Source organism: Caretta caretta, chromosome 5 (assembly GCF_965140235.1).
Source record: "Caretta caretta isolate rCarCar2 chromosome 5, rCarCar1.hap1, whole genome shotgun sequence".
In the NCBI taxonomy this organism is placed as follows: domain Eukaryota; kingdom Metazoa; phylum Chordata; order Testudines; family Cheloniidae; genus Caretta; species Caretta caretta.
In genome coordinates this window covers 30,699,973-30,721,767 of record NC_134210.1, presented here as the reverse complement: position 1 = coordinate 30,721,767, position 21,795 = coordinate 30,699,973, and the positions used below count along the sequence as shown (strand labels likewise).

General features: G+C 44.7%; 1 protein-coding gene across 3 annotated transcripts in view; it reads right to left on the bottom strand.

Moving 5' to 3' along the window:
- NIM1K (NIM1 serine/threonine protein kinase) overlaps nucleotides 1–21,795 on the bottom strand; it is an 83,541-nt gene that overhangs the window by 47,728 nt on the left and 14,018 nt on the right. The window contains exon 2 of one of the 3 annotated variants that reach the window (XM_075128455.1): nucleotides 5,194–5,264. The exons of the other annotated variants lie outside the window; for them this stretch is intronic. The gene's annotated coding sequence lies outside the window, so the exon portion shown is untranslated. The remainder of the gene's footprint in view (nucleotides 1–5,193; nucleotides 5,265–21,795) is intronic. 3 annotated transcript variants of the gene reach the window in all.

Here is a 21,795-nt window from a genome sequence, read left to right as displayed (position 1 = left end):
AAATATTTGCTAGGCCACCAGTGATACCCTCCACTCTTTTTTTACAATGCCATAGGAGTTTTAACCTCCACATGGACAGTGACCTATCAGAAGCCTTCACAAAATGAGTTGGTGGTTTCAGACCAATACTTATTAGTGGACAAATCACAATAACCATCACCATGCTTGGTGCTTAGCACTAACAGGCAACCTGTAGCAATATGGAGTCCAAAGGCTGAAGGGGCTATAGAGACTGAACAGAGAGGAAGGATAGCCTAGTAGCTGAGGTGCTAGCTTGGAACCTAGGAGACCTGGACTCAATTCCCTGCTCTGACACAGACTTTCCTGTGCGACCTTGGGCAAGACATTTAGGGCCAGATTTTCAAAGGTATTTAGGTGTCTAAATATGCAGATAGGCATCTAGTGGGATTTTCAAAAACATCTAAGCAAGTGAGGTGCCTAAGCCTCACTGACTTCAATTGGAGTCTCTCTGGGCCAGATTTGTAAAAGTATTTAGGTGCTTAAAGATACTGATTGGTACCTGGTGGGATTTTCAAATGAGCCTAGGTGCCTAACTCCCACTGATTTCAAATCAATGGGAGTTAGGTGCCTAAACACTCATTTGAAAACCTGACTAGTCCCTTAACTGCATCCTAAGGTGCCTAAATACCTTTCAAAGTCTGTCCCTCTGTGCCTCAGTTCCCCACCAGTGAAATGGGCACATCAGTACTTCCCAACCTCACAGGGGCATAGCGAGGATATATATCTTAAAAAGATTGTTAAAAGTTCCAGTACTACAGTAATGGGATCCACCTAAGTACCTACAGTAATGGGATCCACCTAAGTACCTTAGCTAGCTAGAACTGTTATCTCATCCGTACAGATAACGCCTCTATAGCAGGGCTGGGACACATTAAACAAGTAGTGAGGGGAAGCTTGTGCGGCTAATACCCAGGCTGTACCTCTTCTGTGATTAACAGAGGACTTCACACCCCAGGCCCTCTCTCAAGAGCTACATTTAGACATATTTAATAAAATATAATAATAAGAGATTAAAAACTAAAGTTCAGACCCTATCATGGTTAGGTATTCTGTACATTTTTAAAAGCCTACAAAACAAATACCAAAGAAGCACTTTAATTTCAAAGGAATTCTATGTCCATGACTTGAGATTTGATTATACTTGGAAACTTTTGGGCTGGTGAAAACAAATCTGATTAGAATCTTTTTAATGTGGCAATGGAAAACACTCCCTAAAATGAGCAAACCAAGGTATAGCTTGCTTTGCTCCCCAGAAGCAGCAACTAGTTTAACAATGAATAATAACTGTGCAACTTAATGTGGGTGTATGTTAAATATTTAAGTGTTCCCTGCAAGTAATGCCATGTTACCTCCAAGTTCTTTAGAGTCGCTCTTCTTGGCACTATGCAATGTACTGCTATGCTAGCCGATTGACCTGTCTGCAAACCTTCTTTAAGGAGAGTGAGGAAAAGAAATAATGAGTAATATTCAAAACAAGAAAGAAGTGAAGTGAGTGGAGGTTGAAAGAAGAAACTATAACTTTATCTGGTGAGTATCAATGTGTGAAGATGATTTCTACTACATTTTTTGAATTGTTGCCTTTCAGTTCTTAGGGGCCAGATTCTGATAGCCTTGCTCATGCTGAGTAGTTTCTGATTTCACAAATAGTCCCAATGGTCCAGACCAGGATCTCAAACTCAAATCACCATGAGGGCCACGTGAGGACTAGCACATTAGTCTGAGGGCCACATCACTGACACCCCTCCCACGGCTGCCCCCGCCCCTAACCGCGCTTCACCCCTTCCATGAGGCCCCGCCCTTGCCCCACCTCTTTCCACCCCTTCCCTGCCCCCATTCCAACCCCTTCCCCAAAGTCCCCACCCCAACTCTGCCCCCACCCTGCCCCTATTCCAACCCCTTCCCCAAATCCGCCTCTTCTCCGCCTCCTCCTCTGAGCGCGCGGGTCCCCGCTCCTCCCTCTTCCCTCCTGGAAAGTGCTAAGCACCGCCAAACAGGTGTTTGGCAGCAGGAAGCGCCTGCAGGTAGGCAGAGGAGCTGGGACACAGCGGGCTGGGCGGGAGGCAGCAGGGGAGGGAAGCTTGGTGGTCGCAGGAAATAACTCAGGGGGGCGGGTGCAGCGAGCTTGGCAGGCCACAGCAAATAACTTTGCGGGCAGACAGTAACCCCCTTGCTTACATCTGAATAACTTAGCATCAGTGTGGGTAAGGGCCTCGCAATTTGACTCATTAACTTCAATGGGGCTATTCATGGAATAATTCAACATGAGAAAAGATTATCAGAATCTGATCACCATTTATGATATAATAATATAAATTCCGTTTATCAAAGAATTAGATTAACCTCCCCATTTAATTTCTAATAATGTCCAAGCAGGGAGATCAAACACTGCACCTTCTCATTGATAAATATATAATTTCACACACAGTTTGACCTCCAAGAGGTCATTTCATCATATTGGATGTAAACATTAATTTTATACTTTCCAGTGTTAGGAAAATACTGAAATATATAACATGCCTCGGTCAGAAGTTCAACAGAAGCCTCACATCTGACATTTTTTACTTCTTTTTGAAGAGATGCTGAATTGATAGCCCTAGAGACCTACATGTGTTCACAGAACAAGTTCTGCACATGCAGCAGCGATGAAAGCTTGCCCACACTGCCCTGCCACTGTGCCTCCACTCTGTCCCGGCAGGACCATTTCGGAAGGTTTCAGCCCAGCTCAGTTTCCAAAAGGTTCCAATTAAATGTCAAGAGTTTTGTGATGTAGAACCTGCTGGCTGGACTGAGACCTTGAAACTTACTTTAGACAGGTAGGGCTGGTTTTGGGGTGGGCACCCAGAGCAGTCACTCTGGGCGCTATCTTTCAGGGGGCGCCGTAGGTATGTGTGCATGTGTTTTCTCCTCTGCAGCTCTGGGGTAGGGGCAGGAGCGTCAAAAACGTTTTCTCTGTTGGCCACCAAAGAGTCAGATGCCAAAGATGAATCATCAGAAAGTACCAATCAGAGGTACAACTATAAGGTAGAATGGCATACAATTAGATATACCTATAAACTAGAGTAGTAACTAAAGGTTAAATGCTCCATATTCCAGTACCTATCCCTACAGACATCCAGTTTCCCCATGTCACACTTTAAAAAGCCCAAAACAACAGTTTGCTTGATCTGAATGAGATTTTTTGATTAACAATAAAAAGGAACAGCCAAAAAACCTAAGCAAACAAAACACAGAGTGCCAGATACTCAGTTACTATTAATAGCTGCAGCTCTATTGATTTCAATGAGCTACAGGTATTTTCAACAGCTGAGTATCTGGCCTAGAAACTCAAAGGTCCAATAATATTTTTGGATAAACTGAAGACTCCTACACATTTACATCCTTAAAGAGCAACACTAGCCTGAATATCTAACAATAATGGGGTAATTTGTAGGAGACCAGCGATTTCTAATTAAAAACATAGATTATGTATATTATTCCAAAGGATGTTGGAGCTGCTAAATTTGTACAATATAGTATTTGAACTGCCACAAAAAAGAAAACAATAAAAACAGCCAGAAGGTATGTTCTTCTAGAAGGTAGGACAGATTATACCTGTTTAAACTTTTACATTGAAAATAAAATACAATCTCTTCCTAAAGGTTTGGGGCCAGATTCTGATCTCATTTGCAAGAGTGTAAATTAGGAGTAAATCCATTGACTGAATCTACGGAGTTACAAGTGAGATCAAAATCATTCCTTTATTTTTAGGAGACTACAGTTTCTTATTGATCAGCCTATGAATGATATACACTTAGAGTTCTGGGTCAGAGAAATTCACACTAGTATGTTTAAATTTACCATACTTCACCTCCAATTCCTCTACAAACACTCAAGATCCCTACATTTTATTCTTGCTGATATTTGCACTTACCTGATGATGTTATACGCAATACTTCATAATTGTAGAACCACTGCTAGTACCACAGGCCCAATATCAAAAGTCTGTGTAAAAATCTTTTAAAAAAAAAGTCACTCGGACTCCGTTCCTCCCCAGGATCTTGAATAAAAGTTGTGGCTAAGAATCCAGACTTCAAAGGAAATTGTGAGAACTGAGGTACAGTCTTTTAAGTGCAATAGAATCTACAAGCTAATACTGCTTGATGGAAGTTCTGAAATAACCAAAGCTATTTTTACATAGATATTAACAGTGCTTCTGGCACTTCATTCACTGACTAATCCATCCTGGATTTCCTTAATGCTGTGCCTCTTCAAAACAACCTGCCACCAACACATGGAAAGGCACGAGTGGAGCAGAATTAGATGGAGAGAAGTTGTAAGGGAAAACAAAACAAAACAAAAATCAAGAAAGAAAACCTCTCTAGTTTCACTTTAGTTTCTGAGAAAATAATCTGACAAAATATGCAATGCAATTATACATGCTAGTTTTTTATATACTTTTTAACATGTGGGTTTTAAAATCATACTATTAAAAAGATATATAAAGTTACCATGGTGGCAACTGTCTAGAAACATACAACACTAAAAAATGTTTATAATTTACTAAATTAGAAACTGGAGAACAACATGTGAAAGCCATAGGTGTGGGTGTAGCTGAGGTCATAGAGGAATAGTATAGCTGTTTAAAATGTATTCACACAAAGCTACATGCCCACAGCAACATAAAGAATACTAGTGGAAATTCTGTTTCTTTAAATATTAAAGCAAAGAACGAAACCACTTATTGTGGTGGAGGTAAAAGCAATGCTCGTTTCAGTACTTCCAGCAATGGCTGCATATGTAAACATGTATCAGCATTTTTGGTTGAATCTCTGAACAGGTAAAAGTTTGGAAAATAGGGGTGGATAACCCCTTCACATTTCACAGCTAAGTAGGGTCACACAAGGCCAACGAGATCAAACGAGATGAGGAACTTCTAAGCATAATCTGGGAGCTCCAAGTAGTGGTGCTTGTAATTCAGTAGGTGGTGTTCTTCCTTCTGAGGCTTGGTCTTCAGTACAGAGTTAGTTGCCTTACATGGACCTAATTATGTCAGTGTCTCCACTACAGCCTTGCTCCTGCCCATGTAAATGCCCTACTGCACCAACATAATAACTCCACCTCCACAAAAGGTGTAGGGCTTATGTTGGCGTAGTTAGGGCGAAGCCTTGTCTTTGTAGACACTGCATTACTTACATCAGCTGTTGGCTGTCATTCTTGTCAATTTCATAGCTCAGCTCTGCTGCACCTGGCTCAAAGCTGGAGCCCTGAAATAGACAAGAAAGGTTGATAGCCTCCCTACTATGAAATTAAGCCCAGCATGTGGCTCACAGCTGCCCCCCCCCCTCCAGCTGTCCAGTGGGCACCAGGCTGACAGCTGGAGTCACTGGGTGACAGCCCCAGCTGTGAGCCTGGTGCCTGGCTCAGTTTCACAGCATGGTTCCTATGCAGCCTTTCTTGTCAATTTCACAGGTGTGAGCTAGACTGCTGCTCTGAGCTAGAGGCAGCTGTGAAATTGACAAGAAGGCTGGTAGGCTCCATGCTGTGAAGCCTGAGCCAGGCTCACAGCTTGGGCTGTCACTCTGGGGTGAGTGGGGTACTCCAGCTGGGAGCCCAGCTGCCTCCCAAGTGGGGAGCAGAGGGGGCAGGCTGCCCCTGCATCCCAGCAGTTTTCTCACAGGCAGCCACTGTGCTGCACAGAGCAGTGACCATGAGCATCCACCCTCAGCTGGTGTGAGAAGCAGTTCTGTCCTGCACCTTCCATGCGCTGCCAGGGCCCAGCTGCCAAGGACAGGAGCCAAACGTACCGTGGGGTGGGGATGGGGGCTAGGAGCAGCGGGAGAAAGACAGAGCCCCTCTCCTTGCCCCCCAGCAGGCTGAGCAGAAATCTGGGGGGCATTTGACCCCACATGCCGCCCCACATGTCGTCTATGGAGGGCAGTGTGGACATGTGGTAGCTGTAAGTTGACCTAACATGGATCAACTTAATTGTGTAGTGTAAACAGGCTCTGAATCAGATTAAACCAATATCCCAGTTAGGTGCTAGAAAGCACTGTGGGCTGACTCCAAAGCCCACTGAAGTCAATGAGAGTCTTTGGTGGTGTTGGACCAAGCTCTATGATGGTGCAGCTGAAATCAGGTTGAAATGCCAAGACAGCATTTGAGAGACAAGGTGGATGAGGAATGCCTTTTATTACTTCTGTTGGTGAGAGAGACAAGCTTTTGAACTTATGCAGAGTGCTTGTTCAGGTCTGGGAAATGCACTCAGTGTCTCAGATAAATACAAAGCAGAACAGATTGTTTAGCGTAAGTAGTTAACACATATTTCAAGGGAACATTCAAAGTGAAGCAGCCATTTAAAATCTCTCCATTCATGGGGGGAAAGAAAGAGGGAGACGCTGTGTTCTAGGACAGAGGTTCTCAGACTGTGGTCTGCAAGCTCCATTCAGGTGGTCGCGGATAGTTCCCTCTAAGGTGCACACCTGGGTGGCCACACACAAAAGAATGAAGGGCCACCCACCTAATTAGTGGAGCCACGCATGACCCTGGAGAAGACGCACATGTAAAGTGAGGTGGTGGCCTTGGGGGGAATAGGGGGTAGGTGGGAGGGGGAAGTGGGGTGAGAAGAGGGAGTGGGGGGAATTTGGGACATGCAGGACTGCAGCGGCCAGAGAAAGAGGCGACTTTCCCCAGCTCCACGATTGCGGCTGCTAGGAGAGACAGCTCTGTGGCTGCTGTGGTGGGGGAGAGAACCCCCCCTCCTTCCCAGCCCCAGCTCGGGGGCTCCTGCCGTGGCAGGGAAGGGAGGGCACATCAATCGCATTAGAAAGGTAAGACTACTGATACTAAAATATGAATTGTATTTTACAATTATTTGTAGAACAAAAAAAGTTAATTATTATTATGGTTTTTTGAATATAGTGCTTTTATCCAACATGCTTTACAACAGTTAGCTAACGGTACAAACAGCATTTGGAAAGATCATTAAGTGGTCTGCTGAGACCCTCAGCAATTTTCAAATGAAAAATTTCCACGAAAAAAAAGGTTTGAGAACCGCTGTTCTAGAGAGAGTTTAATGGATGGGTGGTGGCTGTTAAAGCTGTGGTGGAAATTTACAATATCCACAACATTAACATCCTCCGTCAGAACACCATCCTTCCCACCATGCATGTCACCTCCCTATACACCAACATCCCTGACAATAGAAAAAAGAAAAGGAGTACTTGTGGCACCTTAGAGACTAACCAATTTATTTGAGCATGAGCTTTCGTGAGCTACAGCTCACTTCATCAGATGTATACAGTGGAAACTGCAGCAGACTTTATATACACACAGAGAATATGAAACAATACCTCCTCCCACCCCACTGTCCTGCTGGGGTGGGAGGAGGTATTGTTTCATATTCTCTATGTGTATATAAAGTCTGCTGCAGTTTCCACGGTATACATCTGATGAAGTGAGCTGTAGCTCACGAAAGCTCATGCTCAAATAAACTGGTTAGTCTCTAAGGTACCACAAGTACTCCTTTTCTTTTTTCTTTTTGCGAATACAGACTAACACGGCTGTTCCTCTGATCCCTGACAATGACAGCACTGCTGGCTGCCTCAAATATTTACCAGATAATGGACAACACTCAGATAACCACCCCAAATACATTGCCAAACTCATCCATTTCCTCCTCTTCCATAACAATTTTACATTCAACAACAAACACTTTGTCCAAACCATGGGAGCAGCCATGGGTACTGCGATGGCTCCTCAATATGCCAACCTCCTCTTGGGCAACCTTGAAGAAGAATTTCTGGATATATGCACCACAAAAGCAATGATATTCCTGATACATCAATGATATTTTCATCCTCTGGACAGATGACTTAAACTCCCTCATAGATTTCCATCACAACTTCAACAACTACTATCCATCTATACAAGTCTTCTTGGAACTCTCTCACACCAGCATAAACTTCCTGGACACCACAATCAGTTTCAACAATGGAACCCTACACACAACCATATATGAGAAACCCACAGATCACTACACCTACCTTCACAAATCCAGTAACCACCCCAAACACACCAAAAAATCTACAGCCAAACACGCAGATACTACAGAATATACTCCAAAAAGAAAGTCCAAGATATATACCTTAACATACACCAACAAGGACACTCCACAGAGAAGTAGATTGCATCATGGAAAAGGACACACAAATACCCCAAGAGAACCTGCCTCAGTACAGAAATAACTAGGGGTCCGCAGTCAGAGGTGGGGTTTGTCACGTATCACCCCACACTGGGGCCCATACAGGATATCATCAAACAACTACAACCCATATTCAATGGGAATCCCATCCTGAAAGAAATCTTTCCTGAACCCTCTCTTCTGGCCAAACAACCTTCCTACCACTCCAAGCTCATCATCAGAAGGAAGCTCCCCAGAGACCAGGACACACCAACTCAAAAGTAGCACCAGACCCTGCCAGAAAAACAGATGCAAAGCCTGCAGACATAGCTCCACTGCTAAAATGATCAACACGCCCCACAACACCCCTTTTGAGATCCATGGGCCTTATACATGCCTATCACAATACGTGGTGTATCTCACCCAGTGCACTAAATGCCTTAATAAAAACTATGTGGGTGAAACCAGACAATCACTATGCAGGAAAATGATAAAAGACAAAAACACCATATCACCTGCAGGTGAACAATTTTCACAAAGGGAGCACTCTTATATCTGACCTATCAATCCCCATCCTCAAAGGAAACCTGCACAATACTTACAAATGATGAGCCTGGGAGCTTAAATTCAGAACTCTGCTAGACACTAAAAATCATGGTCTGGATTTATGGTTTATTACAACAATCTGTAACCCACTAACAACCCCCCCACACATACACTTTTGTCCCTTAGAGCAGTGGTTCTCAAAGCTGGTCCGCCGCTCGATCAGAGAAAGCCCCTGGCGGGTCGGACTGGTTTGTTTACCTGCCGCGTCCGCAGGTTCGGCCGATCGCGGCTCCCACTGGACGCGGTTCGCCGCTCCAGGACAATGGGGGCCGCGGGAAAGGCAGCCAGCACGTCCCTTGGCCCGCGCCGCTTCCCGCAGCCCCCATTGGTCTGGAGCGGCGAACCACGGCCAGTGGGAGCCACGATCGGCCGAACCTGCTGCAGTTTCCACGGTATACATCTGATGAAGTGAGCTGTAGCTCACGAAAGCTCATGCTCAAATAAATTGGTTAGTCTCTAAGGTGCCACAAGTACTCCTTTTCTTTTTGCGAATACAGACTAACACGGCTGTTCCTCTGAAACCTATTAGAAAGCAGAAACTTTTGGGGAGATGAACCTACTAGATGAATTGGAAGAATTCTCCATCCAGACAGATCAAAAGGGTGTATACCCCAGCCCATCTTCCATCACTACCAATAGATTAGCTATTACATTTGAAAGAGTCAAAACTGTTTTGAACTATCAGGGCCCATTTGGCTGCTGGTAAGTTTTCCACCCTCTGATGCATGGATAGAGAGACTTTACTTTACTCTTACTGTAGAAAAAGTTCTATTGTTCCAGAGAAGTGAAGTTGTTGACCATAAAAAGAACAGGAGGACTTGTGGGACCTTAGAGACTAACACATTTATTTGAGCATAAGTTTTCGAGGGCTACAGCTCATTTCATCGGGTGCATAGAATGGAACATATAGTAAGAAGATTATATATATACATACAGAGAACATGAAAAGGTGGAGTAAGAGGCTAATTAGTTAAGATGAGCTATTATCAGCAGGAGAAAAAAACTTTTGTCGTGATAATCCAGATGGCCCATTTAGACAGTTGACAAGAAGGTGTGAGAATACTGAACATGGGGAAATAGATTCAATATGTATAAAGACTCAGCCACTCCCAGTCTCTATTCAAACCCAAGTTAATAGATATCCTAGGCCCAAGCCACTGAGCACTTTCAAGAAAAGGACTGAGACCTTGAACTTGATTTGAAGGTCTATGGCAGCGGTTCGCAAATTCTGGGTCACAGAATCACAGAACTGGAAGGGACCTCGGGAGGTCATCTAGTCCAGTCCCCTGCACTTGTGGGAGGACTAATTATCTAGACCACTGTTGACTCATATTTAGTTTGTGATCCACTATGACCCTCAGATACCTTTCTGCAGCACTCTTTCCTAGGCAGTCATTTCCCATTTTGTAAGTGTGCAACTGATTGTTCCTTCCTAAATGAAGTACTTTGCATTTGTCCTTATTGAATTTCATCCTATTTACTTCAGACCATTTCTCCAGTTTGTCCAGATCATTTTGAATTTTAATCCTATCCTCCAAAGCACTTGCAACGCCTCCCACCTTAGTATCATCCGCAAACTTTATAAGTTTACTCTATATGCCATTATCTAAGTCATTGATTAAGATATTGAACAGAACTGGACCCAGAACTGATCCCTGTGGGACCCCACTTGTTATGTATGCCTGTCATAAATATAAAGGGAAGGGTAAACCCCTTTGAAATCCCTCCTGGCCAGGGGAAAGCTCCTCTCACCTGTAAAGGGTTAAGAAGCTAAAGGTAACCTCGCTGGCACCTGACCAAAATGACCAATGAGGAGACAAGATACTTTCAAAAGCTGGGAGGAGGGAGAGGGACAAAGGGTCTGTGTGCTGCTCTTGCCAGGGACAGAACAGGAATGGAGTCTTAGAACTTTTAGTAAGTAATCTAGCTAGGTATGTGTTAGATTATGATTTCTTTAAATGGCTGAGAAAAGAATTGTGCTGAATAGAATAACTATTTCTGTCTGTGTACTTTTTTTGTAACTTAAGGTTTTGCCTAGAGGGGTTCTCTATGTTTTGAATCTAATTACCCTGTAAGATATCTACCATCCTGATTTTACAGGGGGGATTTCTTTATTTCTATTTACTTCTATTTCTTATTAAAAGTCTTCTTGTAAAAACTGAATGCTTTTTCATTGTTCTCAGATCCAAGGGTTTGGGTCTGTGGTCACCTATGCAAATTGGTGAGGCTTTTTATCCAACATTTCCCAGGAAAGGGGGGGTGCAAGTGTTGGGAGGATTGTTCATTGTTCTTAAGATCCAAGGGTCTGGGTCTGTAGTCACCTAGGCAAATTGGTGAGGCTTTTTACCAAACCTTGTCCAGGAAGTGGGGTGCAAGGTTTTGGGAAGTATTTTGGGGGGAAAGACGCGTCCAAACAGCTCTTCCCCAGTAACCAGTATTAGTTTGGTGGTGGTAGCGGCCATTCCAAGGATAACGGGTGTAATATTTTGTACCTTGGGGAAGTTTTGACCTAAGCTGGTAAAGATAAGCTTAGGGGTTTTTTTCATGCAGGTCCCCACATCTGTACCCTAGAGTTCAGAGTGGGGGAGGAACCTTGACAATGCCCTTCCAGCATGACTCTGAACCACTGATAACTACTTTCTGGGAACGGTTTTCCAACCAGTTTTGCAGCCACCTTATAATAGCTCCATGTAGGTTGCATTTCCCTAGTTTATTTATGAGAAAGTCATGCGGGACAGTATCAAAAGTTTTATTATAATCAAGATATATCACGTCTACCGTGTCTCCCCAACCACAAGACTTGTTAACCTGCCAAAGAAAGCTATCAGGTTGGTTTGACATGATTTGTTTTTGATAAAACCATGCTGTTACTTATCACCTTGTTATCTTCTAGGTGTTTGCAAATTGATTGCTTAATTATTTGCTCCATTATCTTTCCGGGTACAGACATTCAGCTGGCTGGTCTGTAATTCCCTGGGTCTGCTGGGTCTGACCAGTGCTCTGAGTTGGCACAGAGAATCCTTTTTCTTAGGGCTTGTCTACACTTAAAATGCTGCAAAGGCACAGCCTTTGCCAACTACCTATGCCAACAGCAGGGCTCTCCCATCGGTGTAGGTAATCTACCTCCTTGAGAGATGGTAGCTAGGTTGACCCAGAATCCTCCTGTTGACCCAGCGCTGGTCTACACTGGGGGTTAGGTTGGTATAGCTGTCTCTCTCAGGGGTGTAGATTTTTCACACCCCTAAGAGACGTAGCTATGCCAAAGTAAATTACTAGTTTTGACCAGGCCTTAGATACTTGGCTGGTGGGTCTTGTTCTCATGCTCAGGATCAAATTGATCACCAGATTTGTCATTGGGAAGGAATTTTTACCCAGGTCAGTTTGGCAGGGATCTTGTTGGGGGGAGGGTTTCATCTTTCTCTGCAGCAGGGGGCATGGATCACCTGCTGGAATCATCTAGGCTTACCTCACCTGCAGGGCCTTGGGCACTCGTGGCACCTTGGTCTCTCCTGAATCTGTCAGTTTAGGCTCCTGAGCATTGAAATGCTTTATAACCTAACACAAGTTATTGGGCTCAATATCGGGGTAATTGGGTTAAATTAATGGTCTGTGATATACAGGAGGTCAGACTAGACGATTTTACGGTCCCTTTCTGGCCATAAAACTCTGTGAAACAGATAGCAACTGTCGTGCTCCCAAGATTATGACCTGTAGCGATCCACTTTTTCCATTTCTTTGGAGCTTTGGGTTATGAAGGCCTGAATTAATGAAAGAAACTGGAAGGCAGTTAGGACAACTCCCCATTCCCCCTTTTTATATGCTTGGAAACCTACACAAGGGACGAAGGGGCACTACTTTTTAAATGATTCTGAGTTTTTACACCTAGCTGCATCTGTCCCAAGAGTGTAGGTCCATACAAACAACCCAATCAAAGAACAACAGTTACTCTGGCAACTGTGTTTTAATCAAAAGTTAAGAAACATTTTTGTTGTGCTGTCTTTTGCTGAGTCCTATTGTTTTCCATGCAATAGGATTAAAGGAAAGATAGTCTGGTTTAGCATAAGTTTAAATTTCTGTTTCCTATTTAGGCAAGGTTTTGATGTTAATAGCACAGAACATGGGAATTCTGTTTCTCAGTGAGAACATACATGAGTGATTACAGGTTAAAAAGTGAGAGGGAGAATTAAAAAAGAAAACCAGAGAAATGTGAAACCATTATTGTGGAGGTTTGTTTCAGTGTCAAATCTGGGGCAGTGGATCACACTTTTTATGGATAACTCAGAAGAATTTGTCTAAATACTTAACAGAACTGGAAGTTTCTATGGATTGTAGGCTTCACAAAAACAAACAAACAAAAAAAATGCCTAGTTTCTTGCTTTATGGAGTCACTACATACACACTTAGGGTCAAATCCAATATTCATTGCAGTCAATGAGAAGAGTCTCCTTGAATTTAATGGACATTGGATCCATTCTCAATCCAATCCCTTGTATTCTAGTTGATGGAGATATGCCAGGAATTAAACAGTTCTCTTTCTGCACTTTTCTATTTTGACCTATTGTTAAGTAAGTATGGTAGAAGCATAGTATCTGCTTCACTCTTGCATTACTCAAGTTTGACTTCTGTGTATCCTGACTGTACTAAATTTAGTTACACCAATGTAAAACTGGAATAACACACTGATGAATCAACCCTAGAGTTAGAAAACTAGGGTATATGTTTCAGGTGAAACCAGAAAAAAAATCTGATCCCAAAGCTTATATTGTCTTGTTTCTCAGAAAAGAAGATAAGATGCAATTTCTGTACATGCATATTGATCAGATTCACTTGAAGGGAATGCACTGAAAAAGGGTTTCATGCTAACAAGGTGCACAGCAGTGATTGTAGAGATGGTTACTGTTTTTTAGGGGTTTTATGTGAGTTTGCATATTAACTTTCTCCTCACTTGATGCTCTCTCTTCCTTCCAACATAGTCAGCTTTTGTGTTTTCAGATATCTTTCCAGCAAAACAAAATACATGCTTTCATCCAGACAAAAATTGTTTGAACATATTTACCTCCAGAAAAATAACTAGGTTATAATAATGGCTTCAGTGAACCATTTGCAAATATATATAAAAAACTTTAGACCCTTCCCGTGACTATCATGTAGATCTTGGCTCCTTAATCTTCAGAGTGTGAGCATAAGGTTACTAGTTTGATACCTGGCTCATAGACACAGTCTCATTATTTAGGAGAAGGAAATCCCTTTACCTTTTCCCTGAGTAACTTGTTTTAACACTGGCATATAAATCTCATTTGCACGTATCTCAACGTCAATGAGGCCTGGCAACATTTGCTAATGTTGGCTGCTTCACTCTATTTTAAAAGTAAATCCTGGGCTTTCTTAGAAACCAACTGCAATCCCATTAAGGTTGTCCCAAAGCATTTAGACTGGGACTTTGAATGGGGCCAAAGAGAGCTGGGTGCCTAACACGCATTGACTTTCAGTGGGAGATGGGCCCTTCGCCCCCTCAGCCCCTCTTTAGGAATCCCAGCCTTAAGAGTTTCAGCAAAGGTCTCTTTGAAATAAAAAAAAAAGTATATTAAATGTTGGGCATTTTTGAAATACCATTTCAAGCAAGATAGAATAATGAAAATAACGCCTAATAAAAAATAAAGAGAGGGCTTCCCCTCCCCCAGCCTCTCTTAAATGGGCCCACCAGATAATCCAGTTATTTGGAAGGATGTGTTTGTTATGAGAATCAGATAACATGTAAGCATGCTTTTGTGCCGCCTCATACCACTTAGCACTTAGGTACTGAAATACTTTAAAACACACTGATTAATCCTCAGATTGGCACTACAAGCAGATGTTAGTTATCTCCATTTTACAGATAGGGAAAATGAGGTAGTGAGATTAACAGAGTTGCCCAAGACTGCGGAGAATCAGTATCCAAGCCAGGTTTAGCATTCAGGAAATCCTGACTGAAAACTGGTTTAAGTGTACAATACCCTTTGCAATAATGCAGTGCAGACTAACTATCATGAAGTCATAATGCCTACCCATTAAATCTCAGCTCTAGGGTCGAGCAAGCATGCAGCCTGGGGAAGGGACTTCCTCTCTTCATGCTTTAGGGCTCAGTTCAGTAGGCTCTTGTGGGATGCTGTTCCAGTGAGATGATGTAATGACACAATTGACATCATATCACAACACAGACCTATGACAGGTTACAATCTGCTGAACTCCAGCCTGCAACAACTTCATCTCTGTGCTGAACCATTTGCCCAGCCCTAGTTTTGCCTTTATATGGGTTCCCAAACTAGTACAGACTATCTGATCATTTGCTTTCTCATGTAGTTTTCCAGTCAATTACACTTGTTTGACAATAAACAATTGATCATCTATAAGATGTCCTAAATGACAACAGCAAGCTGAAAGAAAGCTCTTTCCAGTGTAAATACAGTACACAATAAAAGTGCATGCTCCCTTTATTTCAGCATTAACTGATTCATATGACATCTTTGGTCCTTTGGTGAGTCAGTAGAAAGGCCGTGACAGAGAGTTCTTGGTCAGGTTTTTTTTTTTTAAACATACCTGTATACAATTCTGGTTTTTAGGTATTTAAAATATGCATTATTTCAATCCTAAATTTTAATTTAAAAAACTTACGATACATAATTCATGAATATAATTCATATATAATTTACTGTCTAGATACCCAGATTTATACATAGGCGTGCATGACGGCCAAGGAAAGCCACCAATCATGGAAAGATGGCATCCGCTGGGATTCCTTCTGCGTCTGTCTCTAATCAAGAATGAAGCTTCCCAGTTTCCTTCCCTTTGGCGGGTGATGTCAAAATATGGATCCTGCCAGAGCTTCTGAATGATCATTCTTCACTTGAGTACTGGGAGTGAGGGATGGGGATATGATACTTACCTCCTTTTTAAAGCACTTTGAGTTCTACTAGTGAAAAATGCTATACTACTAATCCCAGGATTTTGTGGCATTTATAGTTACAGCAGCTTTTCATTAAAGGTCATTCTGTCACAGTGGGCTAATAAAGCTCAGCATGTATGCAGCTCTTTCAAGTATTCAAGGAACCATACAACTGATTTTGGATTTACAATTCACACAAGATTCTCTAAGAAGGAGCAAAGTATAATTTAACTAGTAAAATCAGAAGCTCTCAGATAACACAGGACAGCAAAAGATGTCAAAGAAGAATAAAGAACTGCCAAACCAGGGTTTTCTCTGAAGCAAACTATGTTCTGCAACATCCTTGTAAAGGGAGCTATTTCCTAGTTTGAGGGTATGTCTACACTACGGAATTAGGTCGAATTTATAGAAGTCGGTTTTTTAGAAATCGGTTTTATATATTCGAGTGTGTGTGTCCCCACAGAAAATGCTCTAAGTGCATTAACTCGGCGGAGTGCTTCCACAGGACTGAGGCAAGCATCGACTTCCGGAGTGTTGCACTGTGGGTAGCTATCCCACAGTTCCCGCAGTCTCCGCTGCCCATTGGAATTCTGGGTTGAGATCCCAATGCCTGATGGAGCTAAAACATTGTCGTGGGTGGTTCTGGGTACATATCGTCAGGCCCCCGTTCCCTCCCTCCCTCCCTCCGTGAAAGCAAGGGCAGACAATCATTTCGCGCCTTTTTTCCTGAGTTACCTGTGCAGACGCCATACCACTGCAAGCATGGAGCCCGCTCAGGTAACCGTCACCCTATGTCTCCTGGGTGCTGGCAGACGCGGTACGGCATTGCTACACAGTAGCAGCAACCCCTTGCCTTGTGGCAGCAGACGGTACAGTACGACTGGTAGCCGTCATCGTCATGTCCGAGGTGCTCCTGGCCACGTCGGCTGGGAGCGCCTGGGCAGACATGGGCGCAGGGACTAAATCTGGAGTGACTTGACCAGGTCATTCTCTTTAGTCCTGCCTGCAGTCAGTCCTATTGAACCGTCTTATGGTGAGCGGGCAGGCGATACGGACTGCTAGCAGTCGTACTGTACCATCTTCTGCCGAGCAGCCATGAGATGTGGATGGCATGCAGTCCTTCTGCACCGTCTGCTGCCAGCCAAAGATGTAAAAGATAGATGGAGTGGATCAAAACAAGAAATAGACCAGATTTGTTTTGTACTCATTTGCTTCCCCCCCTCCCCTGTCTAGGGGACTCATTCTTCTAGATCACACTGCAGTCACTCACAGAGAAGGTGCAGCGAGGTAAATCTAGCCATGTATCAATCAGAGGCCAGGCTAACCTCCTTGTTCCAATAAGAACAATAACTTAGGTGCACCATTTCTTATTGGAACCCTCCGTGAAGTCCTGCCTGAAATACTCCTTGATGTAAAGCCACCCCCTTTGTTGATTTTAGCTCCCTGAAGCCAACCCCGTAAGCTGTGTCGTCAGAAGCCCCTCCCTCCGTCAGAGCAACGGCAGACAATCGTTCCGCGCCTTTTTTCTGTGCGGACACCATACCAAGGCAAGCATGGAGGCCGCTCAGCTCACTTTGGCAATTAGGAGCACATTAAACACCACACGCATTATCCAGCAGTATATGCAGCACCAGAACCTGGCAGAGCGATACAGGGCAAGGAGGCGACGTCAGCACGGTCACGTGAGTGATCAGGACATGACACAGATTTCTCTCAAAGCATGGGCCCTGCTAATGAATGCATCAAGGTGCTAATGGGGCAGGTTCATGCTGTGGAACGCCAATTCTGGGCTCGGGAAACAAGCACAGACTGGTGGGACCGCATCGTGTTGCGGGTCTGGGACGATTCCCAGTGGCTGCGAAACTTTCGCATGCGTAAGGGCACTTTCATGGAGCTTTGTGACTTGCTTTCCCCTGCCCTGAAGCGCATGAATACCAAGATGAAAGCAGCCCTCACAGTTGAGAAGCGAGTGGCGATAGCCCTGTGGAAGCTTGCAACGCCAGACAGCTACTGGTCAGTTGGGAATCAGTTTGGAGTGGGCAAATCTATTGTTGGGGCTGCTGTGATGCAAGTAGCCCACGCAATCAAAGATTTGCTGATATCAAGGGTAGTGACCCTGGGAAATGTGCAGGTCATAGTGAATGGCTTTGCTGCAATGGGATTCCCTAACTGTGGTGGGGCCATAGACGGAACCCATATCCCTATCTTGGCACCAGAGCCAAGAAGCCGGTGAGTACATAAATCGCAAGGGGTACTTTTCGATAGTGCTGCAAGCTCTGGTGGATCACAAGGGACATTTCACCAACATCAACGTGGGATGGCCGGAAAAGGTACATGACGCTTGCATCTTCAGGAACACTGGTCTGTTTCAAAAGCTGCAGGAAGGGACTTTATTCCCAGACCAGAAAATAACTGTTGGGGACGTTGAAATGCCTATAGTTATCCTTGGGGACCCAGCCTACCCCTTAATGCCACGGCTCATGAAGTCGTACACAGGCAGCCTGGACAGTAGTCAGGAGCTGTTCAACTACAGGCTGAGCAAGTGCAGAATGGTGGTAGAACGTGCATTTGGATGTTTAAAGGCGCGCTGGCGCAGTTTACTGACTCGCTTAGACCTCAGCGAAACCAATATTCCCACTGTTATTACTGCTTGCTGTGTGCTCCACAATATCTGTGAGCGTAAGGGGGAGACGTTTATGGCGGGGTGGAAGGTTGAGGCAAATCGCCTGGCTGCTGGTTACGCGCAGCCAGACATCAGGGCGGTTAGAAGAGCACAGGAGGGCACGGTACGCATCAGAGAAGCTTTGAAAACAAGTTTTATGACTGGCCAGGCTACGGAGTTAAAGTTCTCTTTGTTTCTCCTTGAGGAAACCCCCCACCCCTTGGTTCACTCTACTTCCCTGCAAGCTAACCATTCTCCCCTCCTCCCTTTAATCATTGCTTGGAGAGGCAATAAAGTCATTGTTGCTTCACATTCATGCATTCTTTATTCATTCATCACACAAATAGGGGGATGACTACCAAGGTAGCCCAGGAGCAGTGGTGGAGGAGGGAAGGAAAATGCCACACAGCACTTTAAAAGTTTACAACTTTAAAATTTATTGAATGCCAGCCTTCTTTTTTTTGGGCAATCCTCTGTGGTGGAGTGGCTGGCTGGCCGGTGGCCCCCCCACCATGTTCTTGGGCATCTGGGTGTGGAGGCTATGGAACTTGGGGAGGAGGGCGGTTGGTTACATAGGGGCTGTAGTGGCAGTCTGTGCTCCAGCTGCCTTTGCTGCAGCTCAACCATACACTGGAGCATACTGGTTTGGTCCTCCAGCAGCCGCAGCATTGAATCCTGCCTCCTCTCATCACGCTGCCACCACATTTGAGCTTCAGCCCTGTCTTCAGCTCGCCACTTACTCTTTTCAGCCCGCCACCTCTCCTCCCAGTCATTTTGTGCTTTCCTGCACTCTGACATTATTTGCCTCCACACATTCGTCTGTGCTCTGTCAGTGTGGAAGGACAGCATGAGCTCGGAGAACATTTCATCACGAGTGCGTTTTTTTTTCTTTCTAATCTTCACTAGCCTCTGGGAAGGAGAAGATCCTGTGATCATTGAAACACATGCAGCTGGTGGAGGAAAAAAAAAGGGACAGCGGTATTTAAAAAGACACATTTTATAAAACAGTGGCTACACTCTTTCAGGGTAAACCTTGCTGTTAACATTACATACATAGCACATGTGCTTTCGTTACAAGGTCACATTTTGCCTCTCCCCACCGCGTGGCTACCCCCTCAACCCTTTCCCCTCCCCGTGGCTAACAGCGGGGAACATTTCTGTTCAGCTACAGGCAAACAGCCCAGCAGGAACGGGCTCCTCTGAGTGTCCCCTGAAGAAAAGCACCCTATTTCAACCAGGTGACCATGAATGATATCTCACTCTCCTGAGGATAACACAGAGAGATAAAGAACGGATGTTGTTTGAACGCCAGCAAACATACACTGCAATGCTTTGTTCTACAATGATTCCCGAGTACGTGTTACTGGCCTGGAGTGGTAAAGTGTCCTACCATGAAGGACGCAATAAGGCTGCCCTCCCCAGAAACCTTTTGCAAAGGCTTTGGGTGTACATCCAGGAGAGCCGCGAATGCCAGGGCAAAGTAATCCGTTCACATGCTTGCTTTTAAACCATGTATAGTATTTTAAAAGGTACACTCACCGGAGGTCCCTTCTCCACCTGCCGGGTCCAGGAAGCAGCCTTAGGTGGGTTCGGGGGGTCCTGGCTCCAGGTCCAGGGTGAGAAACAGTTCCTGGCTGTCGGGAAAACCGGTTTCTCCACTTGCTTACTGTGAACTATCTACAACCTCCTCCTCCTCATCATCTTCTTCGTCCCCAAAACCTGCTTCCGTATTGCCTCCATCTCCATTGAAGGAGTCAAACAACATGGCTGGGGTAGTGGTGGCTGAACCCCCTAAAATGGCATGCAGCTCATCATAGAAGCGGCATGTTTGGGGCTCTGACCCGGAGTGGCTGTTCACCTCTCTGGTTTTCTGGTAGGCTTGCCTCAGCTCCTTCAGTTTCACGCAGCACTGCTTCGGGTCCCTGTTATGGCCTCTGTTCTTCATGCCCTGGGAGATTTTGACAAAGGTTTTGGCATTTCGAAAACTGGAACAGCGTTCTGATAGCACGGATTCCTCTCCCCATACAACGATTAGATCCCGTATCTCCCGTTCAGTCCATGCTGGAGCTCTTTTGCGATTCTGGGACTCCATCATGGTCACCTCTGCTGATGAGCTCTACATGGTCACCTGCAGCTTGCCACGCTGGCCGAACAGGAAATGAGATTCAAAAGTTCTCGGTTCTTTTCCTGTCTACCTGGCCAGTGCATCTGAGTTGAGAGTGCTGTCCAGAGCGGTCACAATGGAGCACTCTGCGATAGCTCCCGGAGGCCAATACCGTTGAATTGTGTCCACAATACCCCAAATTCGACCCGGCAAGGCCGATTTAAGCGCTAATCCACTTGTCAGGGGTGGAGTAAGGAAATCGATTTTAAGAGCCCTTTAAGTCGAAATAAAGGGCTTCATCGTGTGGACGGGTGCAGGTTTACATCGATTTAACGCTGCTAAATTCGACCTAAAGTGTAGACCAGGGCATAGACTGGGAACTTGATATAGAGAGAACCAGGACCAACCCCTAGATTTGCTACCTTATGACAAAAGGACGGTCTCCCACAGTATTCTTGTCAGCAAGTTAAGGAAGTATGGGCTGGATGAATGCACTATAAGGTGGGTAGAAAGCTGGCTAGATTGTCGGGCTCAACGGGTAGTGATCAATGGCTCCATGTCTAGTTGGCAGCCGGTGTCAAGTGGAGTGCCCCAGGGGTCGGTCCTGGGGCTGGTTTTGTTCAATATCTTCATAAATGATCTGGAGGATGGTGTGGATTGCACTCTCAGCAAATTTGCGGATGATACCAAACTGGGAGGAGTGGTAGATACGCTGAAGGGCAGGGATAGGATACAGAGGGACCTAGACAAATTGGAGGATTGGGCCAAAAGAAATCTGATGAGGTTCAATAAGGATAAGTGCAGGGTCCTGCACTTAGGACGGAAGAACCCAATGCACAGCTACAGACTAGGGACCGAATGGCTAGGCAGCAGCTCTGTGGAAAAGGACCTAGGGGTGACAGTGGACGAGAAGCTGGATATGAGTCAGCAGTGTGCCCTTGTTGCCAAGAAGGCCAATGGCATTTTGGGATGTATAAGTAGGGGCATAGCGAGCAGATCGAGGGACGTGATCGTCCCCCTCTATTCGACATTGGTGAGGCCTCATCTGGAGTACTGTGTCCAGTTTTGGGCCCCACACTACAAGAAGGATGTGGATAAATTGGAGAGAGTCCAGCGAAGGGCAACAAAAATGATTAGGGGTCTGGAACACATGAGTTATGAGGAGAGGCTGAGGGAACTGGGATTGTTTAGTCTGTAGAAGAGAAGAATGAGGGGGAATTTGATAGCTGCTTTCAACTACCTGAGAGGTAGTTCCAGAGAGGACGGTTCTAGACTATTCTCAGTGGTGGAAGAGGACAGGACAAGGAGTAATGGTCTCAAGT